The sequence below is a fragment of the Pan paniscus genome, chromosome X (genome assembly GCF_029289425.2).
Source record: "Pan paniscus chromosome X, NHGRI_mPanPan1-v2.0_pri, whole genome shotgun sequence".
Classification (NCBI taxonomy): Eukaryota; Metazoa; Chordata; class Mammalia; order Primates; family Hominidae; genus Pan; species Pan paniscus.
Genome location: NC_073272.2, coordinates 86259137 through 86273248, shown reverse-complemented (window position 1 = coordinate 86273248; position 14112 = coordinate 86259137). Strand labels below are relative to the sequence as shown.

General features: G+C 36.9%; 1 protein-coding gene and 1 pseudogene across 2 annotated transcripts in view; one reads left to right on the top strand and one right to left on the bottom strand.

Moving 5' to 3' along the window:
- Positions 1-14112, bottom strand: part of DACH2 (dachshund family transcription factor 2) — a 673465-nt gene that overhangs the window by 27228 nt on the left and 632125 nt on the right. The gene's annotated exons all lie outside the window — the stretch shown is intronic.
- LOC100973339 (COP9 signalosome complex subunit 8-like) lies at positions 6202-6830 on the top strand (annotated as a pseudogene).

Here is a 14112-nt window from a genome sequence, read left to right as displayed (position 1 = left end):
TCACAGGCCTTGAGGCCTAGGAGGGAAAACATGATTTCGTGGGCCAGGCCCAGGGCCACACAGCCCTGTGTAGCCTCAGAACACTGCTCCCTGCATCCCAGGCACTCCACCTTCAGCCATGGCTAAAAGGGACCCAGGACTGATACTTTAGAGGAAAAAGCCATAAGCCTTGGCCGCTTTCATGTGGTGTTAAGCCTACAGGAGCACAGAGTGCAAGAGCTGAGGCTTGGGAGCCTGTGCCTAAATTTTAGAGAATGTGTGGAAAAGCCTGGTTCCCCAGGCAGAAGCCTGTGGCAGGGGTGGAGCCCTCATGGAGAACCTCTACGAGTGCAGAGCAGAAGGGAAATATGGAGTTGGAGCCCCCACACAGAGTCCCCATTGGGGCACTGCCTAGTAGTGGAGCTGTGACAGGGGGCCACCATCCTCCAGAACCCAGACTTATGGATTCACCAACAGCCTGCGCTATGAACCTAGAAAAGCCACAGGCAATCAACACTAGCCCTTGAGAGTAACCGTGGAGGTTGAACCCTGCAAAGCCACAGGGGCAGATCTGCCCAAGGCCTTGGGAGCCTATTGTACTAGTATGCCCTGGATGTGAGACATGAAGTCAAAGGATACTCTTTTGGAGCTTTAAGATTTAATGACTGCGCTGCTAGGTTTCAGACTTGCATGGGGCCTGTAGCCCATTTCTTCTGGACAATTTCTCCCTTTCAGAATGGGAGTATTTACCCAATGCCTATACCCTCATTGTTTTTTGGAAGTAACTAACTTGTTTTTGTTTTACAGGGTCATAGGCAGAAGGGACTAGCCTTGTCTCAGATAAGACTTTGGACTGCAAACTTTTGAGTTAATGATGGAATTAGTTAAGACTTTGGGGTACTGTTGGGAAGGCATGATTGTATTTTGAAATGTGAGAAGGGCATGTGATTTGGGAGGGGTCAGGGCAGAATGATATGGTTTGGATCTGTGTCCTTACCTACATTTCATGTCAAACTGTCATCCCCAGTGTTGGAGATGCAGCCTGGTGGGAGGTGATTGGATCACTGGGGGAAAGTTCTCATGAACGGTCTAGCACCATCTCCTGGTGCGGTTCTCATGATAGTGAGTGAGTCAGTTCTCATGAGATCTGGTTATTTAAACATGTGTGCCAAGACAGGCTTGCTTCTCCTTTGCCTTCTGCCATGATTGAAAGTTTCCTGAGGCCACTTCAGAAGCTGAGCAGATGCCAGTATCATATTTCCTGTACAGCCTGAAGAACCATTATCCAATTAAACCTCTTTGCTTTATAAATTACTCAGTTTCTGGTGTTTTGTTATAGCAATGCAAGAATGGACCAATAATGGAAACATGTCTGGTCTGAAGCATTCCAGATAAGCGATATTCAAACTGTAGAGAATGTAATAAGCTTAATAAGAAAAAAAGTCAAATAAAAATTTAGAACTATCAAAATGCTTTACAAGGTGTGTTTTAGAGTGTTTATGCATTTCACTTGAGATTGCCACCTGTATAATTTGCTCAATTGGTATCTTCTTTGTGAAACCTATACTGACCATCCCATTTAACACTGCAACCTGCACCCCTATTTCTACCTCATTGAGACAATTTATTTTGTTCTGTAAAATTAAGCCCCATTTAATATACAATATAATATATTTATTTTATTAAATATTTTATTCCAGTACAATTGAATCTTTTTGAGGGTAGTGGCTTTTTTCTGATTTTTATTTGCTCACTGTTGTCTCCTCAGTATCTAGAATAGTCACCATCATGTGTCTATCTATAACATATGCAATGATATTTGATATGTAGACTGGTAACCTTAAAGCCCTGTAAGATTTCAAATCATCAGATTGATTCCACTATTTCTTTTTTATTCAAAAAGACAAGATTGTACATGAATATATAATTTATGTATTTATTTATTTACAAATATGTGGTAGAATGAAGGAAGAAAGGGGATGGAGGTAAAGAGTTTCTGGTCAACTCTTAGTCTCTCCAATAAAATAAATGATTACTATAATCTACAAATATTGTGACAAACTGAAATTTTACAATTTCGAAAAATAGCTTGTATAGTTGTCACAGAATGTCTAGTGTAAATTTATTGAACTTGTCTACATAGCATAGTCCTCTGAGCAAAAAAATTTAAAGCATAAACCTTTCTCTCCCACACACATAGTTTCCCAAAATCTCTGAGATGATCTATTGTTATATCAGAGATAAAGCAGACCTGACTGATTTTTTGGAGTAACTCTATATTTTATAGAGCCTAGAAATACAAAACTGCTGAGGTTCCAGAAACAGACTAGAAGTTGATCTAAAATCTGCAAAGAAAAACAAGAACTTCTGATACAAACAAACAAAAAGCACCAAAGGCATGTACAAGTCCCTTCTCCAGAAAACCAGCCTGGCTACCTCTGTGTAAAAGGCTGCACAAAAAAATAACATTTTATGAGTGCCAAGTAACATTATAACAGTTTGCATCATAAATTGGCAAACAAGTGGCAGGATTGGGAATGGGGTAAGGTAGAAAGAAAGCTGCTGTTTTAAAGAGATGTGTTTGGGATAGATGGAGGAGGAGGGCACCCATTTCCATAAATTAGATGACCCTTCCAGGTGATAATGTTTTGTCACTCCGGCTCATTTGTAAAATGGCTTTGTGCCTTCCCTCTGAAATCTGAGTATGCCAACCATCGTGGTCCCTCAGTGGCAGCTTTCAACCTGACGTGTCAAGTCAGCCATGTTGCCCATATTCCCCAGGATTCTAATATAGGTTTGCTTTTAGTCTTACTGGGGGCTCAGGCATCTGGCTGGCTGAAGAGGCTGCAAAGCAGATTTCTCATTTTGCTTCCCTGCCAGGAGACATCCAGTCTTTTTTTTTTTTTTTTTTTTTTTTTCAACCAAGAAAGAAACTTCTCTTCTTAATCTGGCACAGATCAGGAAGGGAAATTTACTGTTCTGACCTGGCAATTCAGGTGCCAAATTTAAAAATCACTGCTTTCATATTTGATTAGTTAACTTATCTGACTGAGTAGAAAGAGTCAATGGAAGGTAGAAGGAAGCAGGTTATTCATCCAGCACTTTAGAGCATAGTTCTCAAACTTTACCATGCATAAGAATGCACTGAAAGTCTTTTAAATACACATTCCTTGCTTCCAGAGTTTCTTACTCAGTAGGTATAGAGTAGAGCCTGGCAATTCGAATTTCTAATAAGTGCCCAATTGATGCTAAAGTTGCTGGTGTGGGAATGACAATTCAAAAAACCACCGGGCTATATAAAGGTTAATTTTTGCTACATTTACAAGATTTTAATATTGCTTCCTATCACAATATATTTTTTAACTAGTTATTTTTCACATTTCAAAAAATCGTTTCAAAAATGATACCTAATTTTAAGGATGTATTGCCAAAGCTTCAAGAAATCGAATAAAATTAAAGACATATATCAACCAGTTGGTTTTCTAGATATAGAGGTTGTGAAAATCAATTTACACTGCAGAAAAACATGCATAATGGGCCAATTTGTAACATAGATTCAGGAAACAAAATAGTAAAAAACATAAGCCTATACAAATAAAAGGAAAATATTTTTCCAAGAATGAATTCTATGGATTATAAATTTACTTGTATCCAAGAAAGGTATAAAGAAGATATTTTAGAGGATTAAGATTAAAAATTAAAGATAATTCAAAATCAGAATGACACTATCACGGAAAACTTGGGAAAACAGTCTGTATAACACAGAATTCACAGTTTGTCACCTCCTATAAACTCTTTCATGAGGAACATGCCCTTAATTACACAGATTTGACATTTTTATCAATATGCTCACTAATAACTGTGCAATTATACCTGTTTGTAATCTACGCATATTCACATTTTCATGTTACCACAGTACTAATGATAGACAGTTCTGTTTTCATTAGTCATCTCCTTCTCTTGTTCACGCACATGCACGTATGTGCACATACCCACAATCACTGAGAATATATACTGATATTTCAGTCTTAGCTAAAATATGGAGGCAATGGGCTTGGTACAGTGGCATGAATCTGTAGTTCCAGCTATTCAGGATGCTGAGGTAGAAGGATCACTTGAGCCCAGGAGTTTGAGGCTGCAACGCACTATGATCATGCCTACAAATAGCCACTGCACTCCAGCTTGGGCAATGTAGTGGGACTCCACCTCTTCAAAAAATTAAAAAAAAAATTGATGCACTGAGCCATCACGTGTTTTATACAAAAAATTAAGGGTTTTCCTAATAGATGAGTTTGATACCATAATTTCAATACTGTTATAAACTTAGCTAACTCAAAATGACCCTAATATTTTTATTTTAGAAAGCTGAATTTTATTAAAAATATATATTTAATTAACAAGGCAAAGCACTGCAATTTTCACATTTTTTTTCTTGTCCTGTGTAACATAGACATTAAGATAATAAAAACTGTTGCGCCGGGCACAGTGGCTCATGCCTGTAATCCCAGCACTTTGGGAGGCTGAGGTGGGCAGATCACTTGAGGTCAGGAGTTCAAGACCAGCCTGGCCAACATGGCGAAATCCCATTTCTACTAAAAATACAAAAATTAGCCAGGCACAGTGGCAGGTGCCTGTAATCCCAGCTACTCGGGAGGCTGAGGCAGGAGAATCGCTTGAACCCAGAAGGCGAAGGTTGCAGTGTGCCGATATCACACCACAGCACTCCAGGATGGGAAAGAGAGTGAGACTCCATCTCAAAAAACAAACAAACAAAGAAACAAACATACAAACAAAAAAAAGCTGTTGCTTCTCACCTGAAAATTTCTTAAGTTTTATCAAAGAAGTTTGTATCTATTAGTAATGCTTAATTTAACAACCTTTACCAAAAGCACAATCCTAGTTTTAGATGCTGTCTATTGCTATGAAAATTCATACCATCTTATGGACACTCTTTTTCTGATAAAAATAATAATAAAATAATTCATAATATATATCCAAAGAGGCAAGGATGTGTAAATGCCAGCACTAGAACACATGAATGTGCCATTTTGTTTTGTGTTTTAATGCTGCCTCTTCCCCATCTTCATTTCTAGTTTGTGGGGACTGATTCAACTTTACTTTCTTCTATTTCAATATTCTCACCTTACTTAATGACTTTTATCAGAAACACTTTTGAGTTCCTAGTTGTGCATTGTATTGTGGCATAAATCAAAGTGGTATAAATTGAAGAGTGTGGTGGTGATTTTCTCTAATACCTATTAGACAAAGAGGAATTTTTTCAAAAAATTTTTCAATTAATTAGAAATCTTTCAAAAATGTATCATGCAGTTGAACGTAAATGATTATACAAAGGTTAATCATCTGATACGTCCCTTTCTGATTTTAACTTATTTCCTATGAGTCTGCCTTCTTCTTATAGCACAATAAACATTACTGAATGTCTCTGTGTGTTGGGATGTTACACAGTGACCCTATTTGTAGAATATAAAGATCTACCTCAGAGTGTTTGTGGGAAGTTTAAAGGGAAAAACTCAAATGCAAAACACTTAGCATGGTACTGAGCATATAGTTGGCCCTCAAAAAGATGAGCTACATCTGAAGCTATGCTAGCCTTCTAGATCTGGAATGTTCAAGAAAAAGAAGTGCACTGAATATACATTGATTCCAGGATTTACCCAATAAATTCTTTAAAAAAATTTACTCTGGTAAACTGAGTGAAGAATTTACTTAATGTGTCAAGAATTAATAAAGGTATTATAGCATTGTATTTTGTCTTCCTAACAACCAGGCAAAAGAATAAACTTGTAATTCTGTAAGTGAACTCTCTCAGATTAGCTCTAAAGTAGTTTGAGCCTGAAGTCTTCAAACTACCTGAGTAGTCTGAATTGACGACCCATCCTGCTTCAGCTCTCCCTCCATGGGCAGCACCCACTGTCCAACCAGTCCGAACGAGATGAGCCAGGTGCCTCAGTTGGAAATGCAGAAATCACTTGCCTTCTGCATTGATCTCCCTTGGAGCTGCAGACAGGAGCTGTTCCTATTTGGCCATCTTGCCAGCCACCGAGTCGCATTTTCCCCTCAAATTTAATTTAAGTTGTATATTTATTCCCATGCAGACTTGCAAGTTTAAGATAAGTGTACTTTCTACTAAGAATATAGGAAAAGGGGGACAGTTTGGGGTCTGGCTGTTGGGAAGGGGTGGCCGCAAGACAGGCTGGGAAGATGCCAGTGGCAATGATGAAGGAAAGTGTCTTCAGTTTCAAAAAGTTGTTGGATCAGTGCGAGAACCAAGAGTTCCAGGCTCTTGGAGGAACTGCTGCACCCCCAGTGTATGGTCAGCTTCTAGCTTTTTATTTGCTCCATAGCGACATGAATAATCCAAGATATCTTTGGGAAAGAATACCACCTGCTATAAAATCTGCAAATTCTGAACTTGGGAGAATTTGCTCAGTAGGAAAAAAATTCTGGCATAGAGATTTCTTTGGGATGTATACAACCCTCAATGCTTACCAGTAGCCTAAGATGTTCCAGTCAATTATGGAAGCACTTAGAGATACAACAAGGAGATGAGCCTTTGCCCTGCCCTCTCAAGTGTATATCTCAATAATCGTTGATGATTTTGAAGCCTTTTTTGGATATCCTGTAGAAGAGGCTGTGAAAGGTATATTAAAACAAGAATGGCAAGCTGACCCAACCATAAGAATGGTTATGCCCAGAAAGCCAATTGCAAGGGCCCTGGATGTTTCTTTTAACAAGTTTATTCCCTTGCCAGAGCCAATTCCAGTTCACCCATCCCCAGTGAATAGCAGTTATCCAGACTGACGGGTTATGTGGCTTTCCTTGATAACTGATTTATCATCCTGAGTTTAAGATCCACCTTCAGAATCCTGTATATTGACAAATATAGAAATGTAAAGTTTTTATTTTCAATTTGTTGCATAGATGAAGCACCTCAGCATTTCTTACTATGTGATAAAATATACATATAAAGTACAATGTTTTATGTACATTTTGTTCTTAAACATTATGCTGAGTAGTTGTTAAAACAGTTCTCACTTTGTAATATTTAACAGTCTGGATGGAGCCTCTCATTACTACAGCAGTTAGTTTGTTTTTTAGTGACTTGTGAAATAAGATTTCCTGTTTCTTGTAGAACAGTGGTTGTCAACTGTCTTTTGTCTGTGCAGATGCCCCAGCACATACCACACTCTCATCTGTACCATTGTTGGATAGTGGAAATGATTCATTTGGAGTTTGAGGGCAGTATCTGTATTGCTAGAGATTATGATTCACCCTCTTTGGAGACTACGCTCTCTTTTCTCCCCAACTTCTGAGATCCACTAATGTAAAATGCAGAAATATGTCTGAGGAACAAATAAACCATTTTTATACTAAACCAGTTTGTTAACTTTAGATGTTTTCCAATACTATGAGTACATCTATTGCTGGCAGTGGAGGGCTTGCCATGAAAATGTGACTTCTTTAAGACATTCATGAGAAGTATTAAGTTGTATTATTTCCTTTTATAAGATGGGAAAAGTTACGTGTGGAACGCATTATATGGAGAAAGAAGCAATTAAGATATGTGATACACTTTGTACAACTATCCAATGGCCTACTGATTGCTTGTATTTATCCTTTGGGTCAAGTTCTGCCCTTTGCAGAAATACTAAACAAGTCTTTCATTCTCTGTGTGACACCTTTCTGAATATTTGAAGTTGCTGTTTTATATCTACAGGTTAAAACAGCCCTTAGTTCATTTATTCTGCTTTTGTTCAATAAATACTTAAATGAAAAAAAGAAAATATGAAAAATCTATCTTAATTTTTCCTGGCAAATTCGACCTTATTTTATTAATGCTAAAATTCCTTTACTTACTATTGTTACAAATATTTACGGATCCATATGGAATGGCAAATGTTGAAGTGAAGACACTACAGACATATTTCACTTTTGCTAATAGCCCTAGTACTTGAGAATTTTTTTCTCATTTTTCTATCATAAGTGCTTTAGTTTGAAAGAAGAATCTTAAGCGTTTACTGAATATAAAACTATGTCTATGCTGAGGCTGGGTTTATGCAGACAGTAAGAGTGTGATGCTTTTAGTAGCCTGCAAATATAAATATATATTATATATATACTTATGTATGTAAAATAAATATTTATTAAACATCTTTAACATCTGTCAAAGCTTGAAATGTAAAGAGAAACATAGTCAGTTCTCAACTTCCAGTGACATTTTAGTCACTATCATTTTCTCCTCTTATCTTTCCCAATTGGATTCTATCCTTATACACACAGTAGTTGCCCCTTATCTGTGATTTCATTTTCCAAAGATTTCTGTTACTCCTAGTAAATGGCAATCAGACAACAGGGGAGTACAGTACAATAAAATGTTTTGAGAGAAAGAGAGACCACATTCACATAACGTTTACACAGTATATTGTTATAGTTGTTCTATATTTCCATCAGTTATTGTTGTCAATTTATTACTATGCCTTATTTATAAATTAAACTTTAACACATGTATGTATGTATAGAAAAAAAAAACAATATGTATGGGGTTCAGTACTCTTCACTGTTGTAGGCATCTACCAGAGGTTTTGGAACATATCCCCTGCAAATAAGGTGTGACTATTGTACTCAGAGCCAATGATACTTCTTTAGGGGAAACACTATTTTTAAGATATACTTCACATGAAGCCCTACAAAATTCAACGATTAGTATTAAATGCAGATGTTTCACATTTTCTGTTTTTATGAATGTGTAAATATTGTGAACTCAATAACCAGAGAAATTCTGCAACATGAAGAAAGGAAAATAAAGAGAAAATTAATATGTAAGGTCTTTCAATACTAATATCTTGTAATCAGACTTAAAACACCCAAAATTTCTGCCCTAAATTCCAATTCTATGAAATTGGTATATTTTTTGAGTCATTTATTTGGATAAAGTGCTTTAAAAATCAACATTATAACATTTGAGTCCCATGAAGTTATTTTCAGTTTAGTATTGAGAGGTGAAGCCAGCTGGACTTCCTGGGTTGAGTGGGGACTTGGAGAACTTTTCTGTCTAGCTAAAGGATTGTAAACACACCAACGAGCGCTCTGTGTCTAGCTAAAGGTTTGTAAATGCACCAGTCAGCACTCTGTAAAAATGCACCAATCAGCGCTCTGTGTCTAGCTAAAGGTTTGTAAACGCACCAATCAGCACTCTGTAAAAATGCACCAGTCAGCGCTCTGTGTCTAGCTAAAGGTTTGTAAACGTACCAAGCAGCACTCTGTAAAAACGGACCAATCAGCAATCTGTAAAATGGACCAATCAGCACTCTGTAAAATGGACCCATCAGCAGGATGTGAGCAGGGCCAAATAAGGGAATAAAAGCTAGCCACCCAAGCCAGCAGCGGCAACCTGCTCAGGTCCCCCTCCACGCTGTGGAAGCTTTGTTCTTTCGCTCTTCACAATAAATCTTGCTGCTGCTCACTCTTTGGGTCCGCACTACCTTTACGAGCTGTAACACTCACTGAAAAGGTCTGTGGCTTCACTCCTGAAGTCAGCGAGACCACGAACCCATGGGGAGGAACAAACAACTCCAGACGCGCCACCTTTAAGAGTTGTAACACTCCCTGCGAAGGTCTGCAGCTTCACTCCTGAAGTCAGTGAGACCATGAACCCACCAGAAGGAAGAAACTCCAGACACATCTGAACATCTGAAGGAACAAACTCTGGACACACCATCTTTACAAACTGTAACACTCACTGCGAGGGTCCGTGGCTTCATTCTTGAAGTCAGCGAGACCAAGAACCCACTGGAAGGAATAAATTTCAGACGCAGTATCATATGTTAGCCATTTCTGCATTTGTTCTGAATCTGCCTTCATGTTTGCTTTGGATAACCTTAAGGAACAGGCGGCCGGGTGCGGTGGCTAACGCCTGTAATCCCAGCACTTTGGGAGGCCAAGGCAGGTGGATCATGAGGTCAGGAGATCGACACCATCCTGGCTAACATGGTGAAACCCCGTTTCTACTAAAAATACAAAAAATCGGCCGGGCGTGGTGGCACGTGCCTGTAGTCCCAGTTACTCGGGAGGCTGAGGCGGAAGAATGGCATGAACCCAGGAGACGGAACTTGCAGTGAGCAGAGATAGCGCCACTGCACTCCAGCCTGGGCGACAGAGCGAAGATTCTGTCTCAAAAAAAAAAAAAAAAAGAACATGCTTCCATCACCTGAACAGCTATATCTACTCACTTCACTTAGAGATTTTAACTTCCTTAATTCTATTTGGTCACTAGGGAAGATCACTTTGCTCACTGCCTTTCTGTCCATTGTCACCTCTCCTGCATTATTCATTTCCCATTAGGCATTTTTCCAGTGTGAATGGCTAAATACTGTATTTTTAACATGGCATTGAAATTACTTCCTCTTCTTGGCTAATGACAAGATATTTGATCTTATCTCCAGTTAAAATACCTATATTAACAGATGGTGAAGTGCATCATAGTCAGCCTATGATTCTCAACCACCATCAACATCCCAATTTCTCAGGAGACTTTACTAATAATCCATGTAACCATCTAACCTTACCTACCACTGTCTCTGACAGTTGGCATATTTTAAAAAATTATGAGGGTGAAAAGCAATACAATATGTATTCAAGTTTGAACACTGATGTGTATTGCTTTATTGCCACTGCTACAAGTTTCCAGAAGATACTTTCCCATCTGGATACTTACAACATGTGTTTTCTTCCCCCATTTGCCTAGAAAATTGACTCACTGGTTAGCAAAATTCTACTATTGATACCTTGTAGCTTTTTAAACATTGTCAACCCAAACCTTTGAAGCATATAGGGGTTGCATTTTCAGGTCCCAGGTAATTATTTCTTATTTGCTTTTCAATGGAATAATACATGTTGTAAAGGAAAACTTTACCTTTATGTTTTTCCGTGCTTAGACTTCACAAATGTTATATCCCGTATCAGCACCGAGGCCAAAAACTATAACACAATAGTGGTAGTATCCCCACAGATATAAAATACTCCTACTAAAATTAAGATGTAAAATAAGAACAATTACTTAGGTCTCCTGTAATAAAAGAATGGTCTTAAAACTGTATTACTCATAATAATACTGACATTCCCATTAGTACTGTGGCATACGCTTTCAAAGCTGTATACCCTGTTCAAATGGCGTGGTGTCTTTTTGCAATACTGTTTGTGTCCAAGCAGATACAAGGTTTATAGAGAATGCATGTAGGGAGCCATAAAACTGGTGGTAAACATATTTCTCCATGGTATTTTAGTACTTGGAAAAATTAATCACAGGGAAATGTTTTGTTGTAAATATCTTAAAAGCCTTATACAGGCAATGGCTTCCCATAGCACCTGTTTAAATAATTTTAAGAGTGAGAATAGGTCTTCTTATATACCAAAGCCCACATTCTTTAAATTTCTTTGATTTTTACATGTCTTGCTTTTGAAATTTAAAAAAGATTTAAGTACAATACACTTTGTGTGCTAGTATGACAATGAATAATCAGACTTCCAACTTGCAATGTTACCATGTTTTCCAAAATGAATCCAGGAAATACATTTTCACATCAGCATAGGTTTTACTCTTTCTGTACAAGGTATCATTTGATGACTATAATTTGGCAAATAAAAATGACATGTTACATGCTCAATGTGCTTTACGTGTTTGTGTAAGTTTTGAATGAGCCAGAGTAGAAAAATAAGCCTTCAAAGTAGAGAACATTAGAGTTTAAATTAGAAGCAAAAACAGTTTAATGATAAATTCAGAATTTTTGGAATTGAAATTTGGAAATATTTGTTTCTGTTTTTATGATCTTTCTTGCTATTACACTTTGCCTTCTAGTAAGTACTCAGAAATTTTATTTATGTTTGTAAATGGGAACCGTGTGTGATGTGTGTGTATTCTCTCCCTACCCTTCAAGATAGAGTAAAATGGCACTTCCCACATCCTTCCTTTATCCCAAAGAGTGTATTCTCTTATATGTTTCTCAATAATCAATTTTATTAACTAGTACCTTTCTTCAAAATGTACTAGCAAACAGTCCACAGAATAAAGACACACTACACCTATTGAATGGGAGAAAATATTTGAAAACCACTCATCCCACAAGGGTCTAATGTTCAGAATATACAAGGAACTCAAACAACTCAATAGCAAAAAAAAACCCAAAAAACCAAAAACCTAATAATCCCATTATAAAGTGGGCAAAGACATGAATACACATGTCTCAAAAGAAGACATACAAATGGCCAACGGGTAGATAAAAAAGGCTCCACATCACTAATTATCAGGAAAATTCAAATTAAATCCACAATGAGATGTCATCTTAGAATGGCTATTGTTAAAAAGAAAAAAAAATAACAGATGCTGGAGAAGATGTGGAGAAAAGGGAACTGATACAAAGTTGATAGGAATGTAAATTAGTACAGTCACTATGAAAAACAGAAGGAGATTTCTTGAAAAACTAAAAATAGAACTACCATATGATCCAAGAATCCTACTACTGGATATTTTTCTAAAGGAAAAGAAATCAATATATCAAAGGAATATCAGAACTCTCATGGTTTTGTAGCATTATTCACAATAGCAAAGATATGGAATAAACCAAAGTGTCCATCAAGGGATGAATGGATAAAGAAAATGTGGTATATATACACAATAGAATACTACTTGGCCATAAAATAGAATGAAATCCTGTCATTTGCAGCAACATAGATGGAATAGGAGGTCCTTATGTTAAGTGAAATAAGCTAGGTACTGAAATACAAATATTATATGCTATCACCCATATGTGGGAGCTAAAAAACATCTCATGTTGGTAGAGAGTAGAATGATAGTTATCAGAGGCTCGGAAAGGTATGTGTGTTGGGGGAAGGAGATGAAGAGGTTAGTTAATGGGTACAATCATATAATGAAATAGAAGGAATAAGTTCTAATGTTTGATAGCAGGATAGGATGACTATAGTTAACAATAATATATTATATATTTCAAAATAGCTAGAAGAGAGCACTTGAAATGTTCCCAACACATAGAAATGGCAAATGCCAGAGGTGATGAATACCCTAAATACACTGACATGATCATTTCACATTCTACGCTTGTGACAAAATACCACATATCTTGCATAAAATATACAAATATTATATATCAATAAATTTTACTGGCAGTTTCCAATTGTTTTGCAAAAAGAATAAAGTTATAATAAGGAAATATAAAACCTCCACCTGTTATCTAGCTGCCTCTTTTTAAAATTATGTAACATGCCTGCCAAAATATTGAAGCCTAAACAAGAATCATTCCTCCCTGCCTCTTAAAGATGTCCACCCTTTTGAAGAAAGCAAAGACATAGTACAAAAACTTTTCACTTTGAAATCCTATGCAGTGTAAATTTTCTGACCACACATATAGAATCTCATACTATCTACTAAAATACGTTCTTCAAATGTTATTTATATGCTTTATCAGTAATCAAATAATCTGTAAAACAAACCCCCATAACACAAGTTTATCTATGTAACAAACCTTTACTTGTACCCCTGAACTTAATATAAAAGTAAAAAACTTCACATGTTAACGTCTTAAATCTCTAGTTAGACTTAAATTATTTGAGAGTGGGGACTATGACCTACTTATTCTTTTTCCTCTGCAGAGGCTATCATTTTGCTTTATACACAGTAGACATTCAATAAATATCTGTTTTCTAAATTACATATGACAGAAAGTCATGTGAACATTTGAAATAAGCTAGAGCTTCCTAGAGAGCACATATTAAGGCTTAAAACACAAAAGCCTAAAGGTAAATGGATTCCTAGACTGAATTCCTAGAAACTTCCCATGATTCTTAATTTAAGGAAAGAGCACACAACAGGTTACCATTCATTCTGTTGAATGTGGTTGAAGTGGGATTGTTCAATATTGTAAACATGTCTAGTGGTCAGAAAGCCAGTAATTAGAAGAGGATTTGAGGTATTGATTCACTGCTTATCAAATGAATATTCCCTAAATTCAAAATGAATGGGTTTCTGTAAGTGGAAAAGAAGTGTCGTATGATTCTTCTAGCATTCCTGGAGATCATTTCTTTAAGTAGTGTTCTATGCTT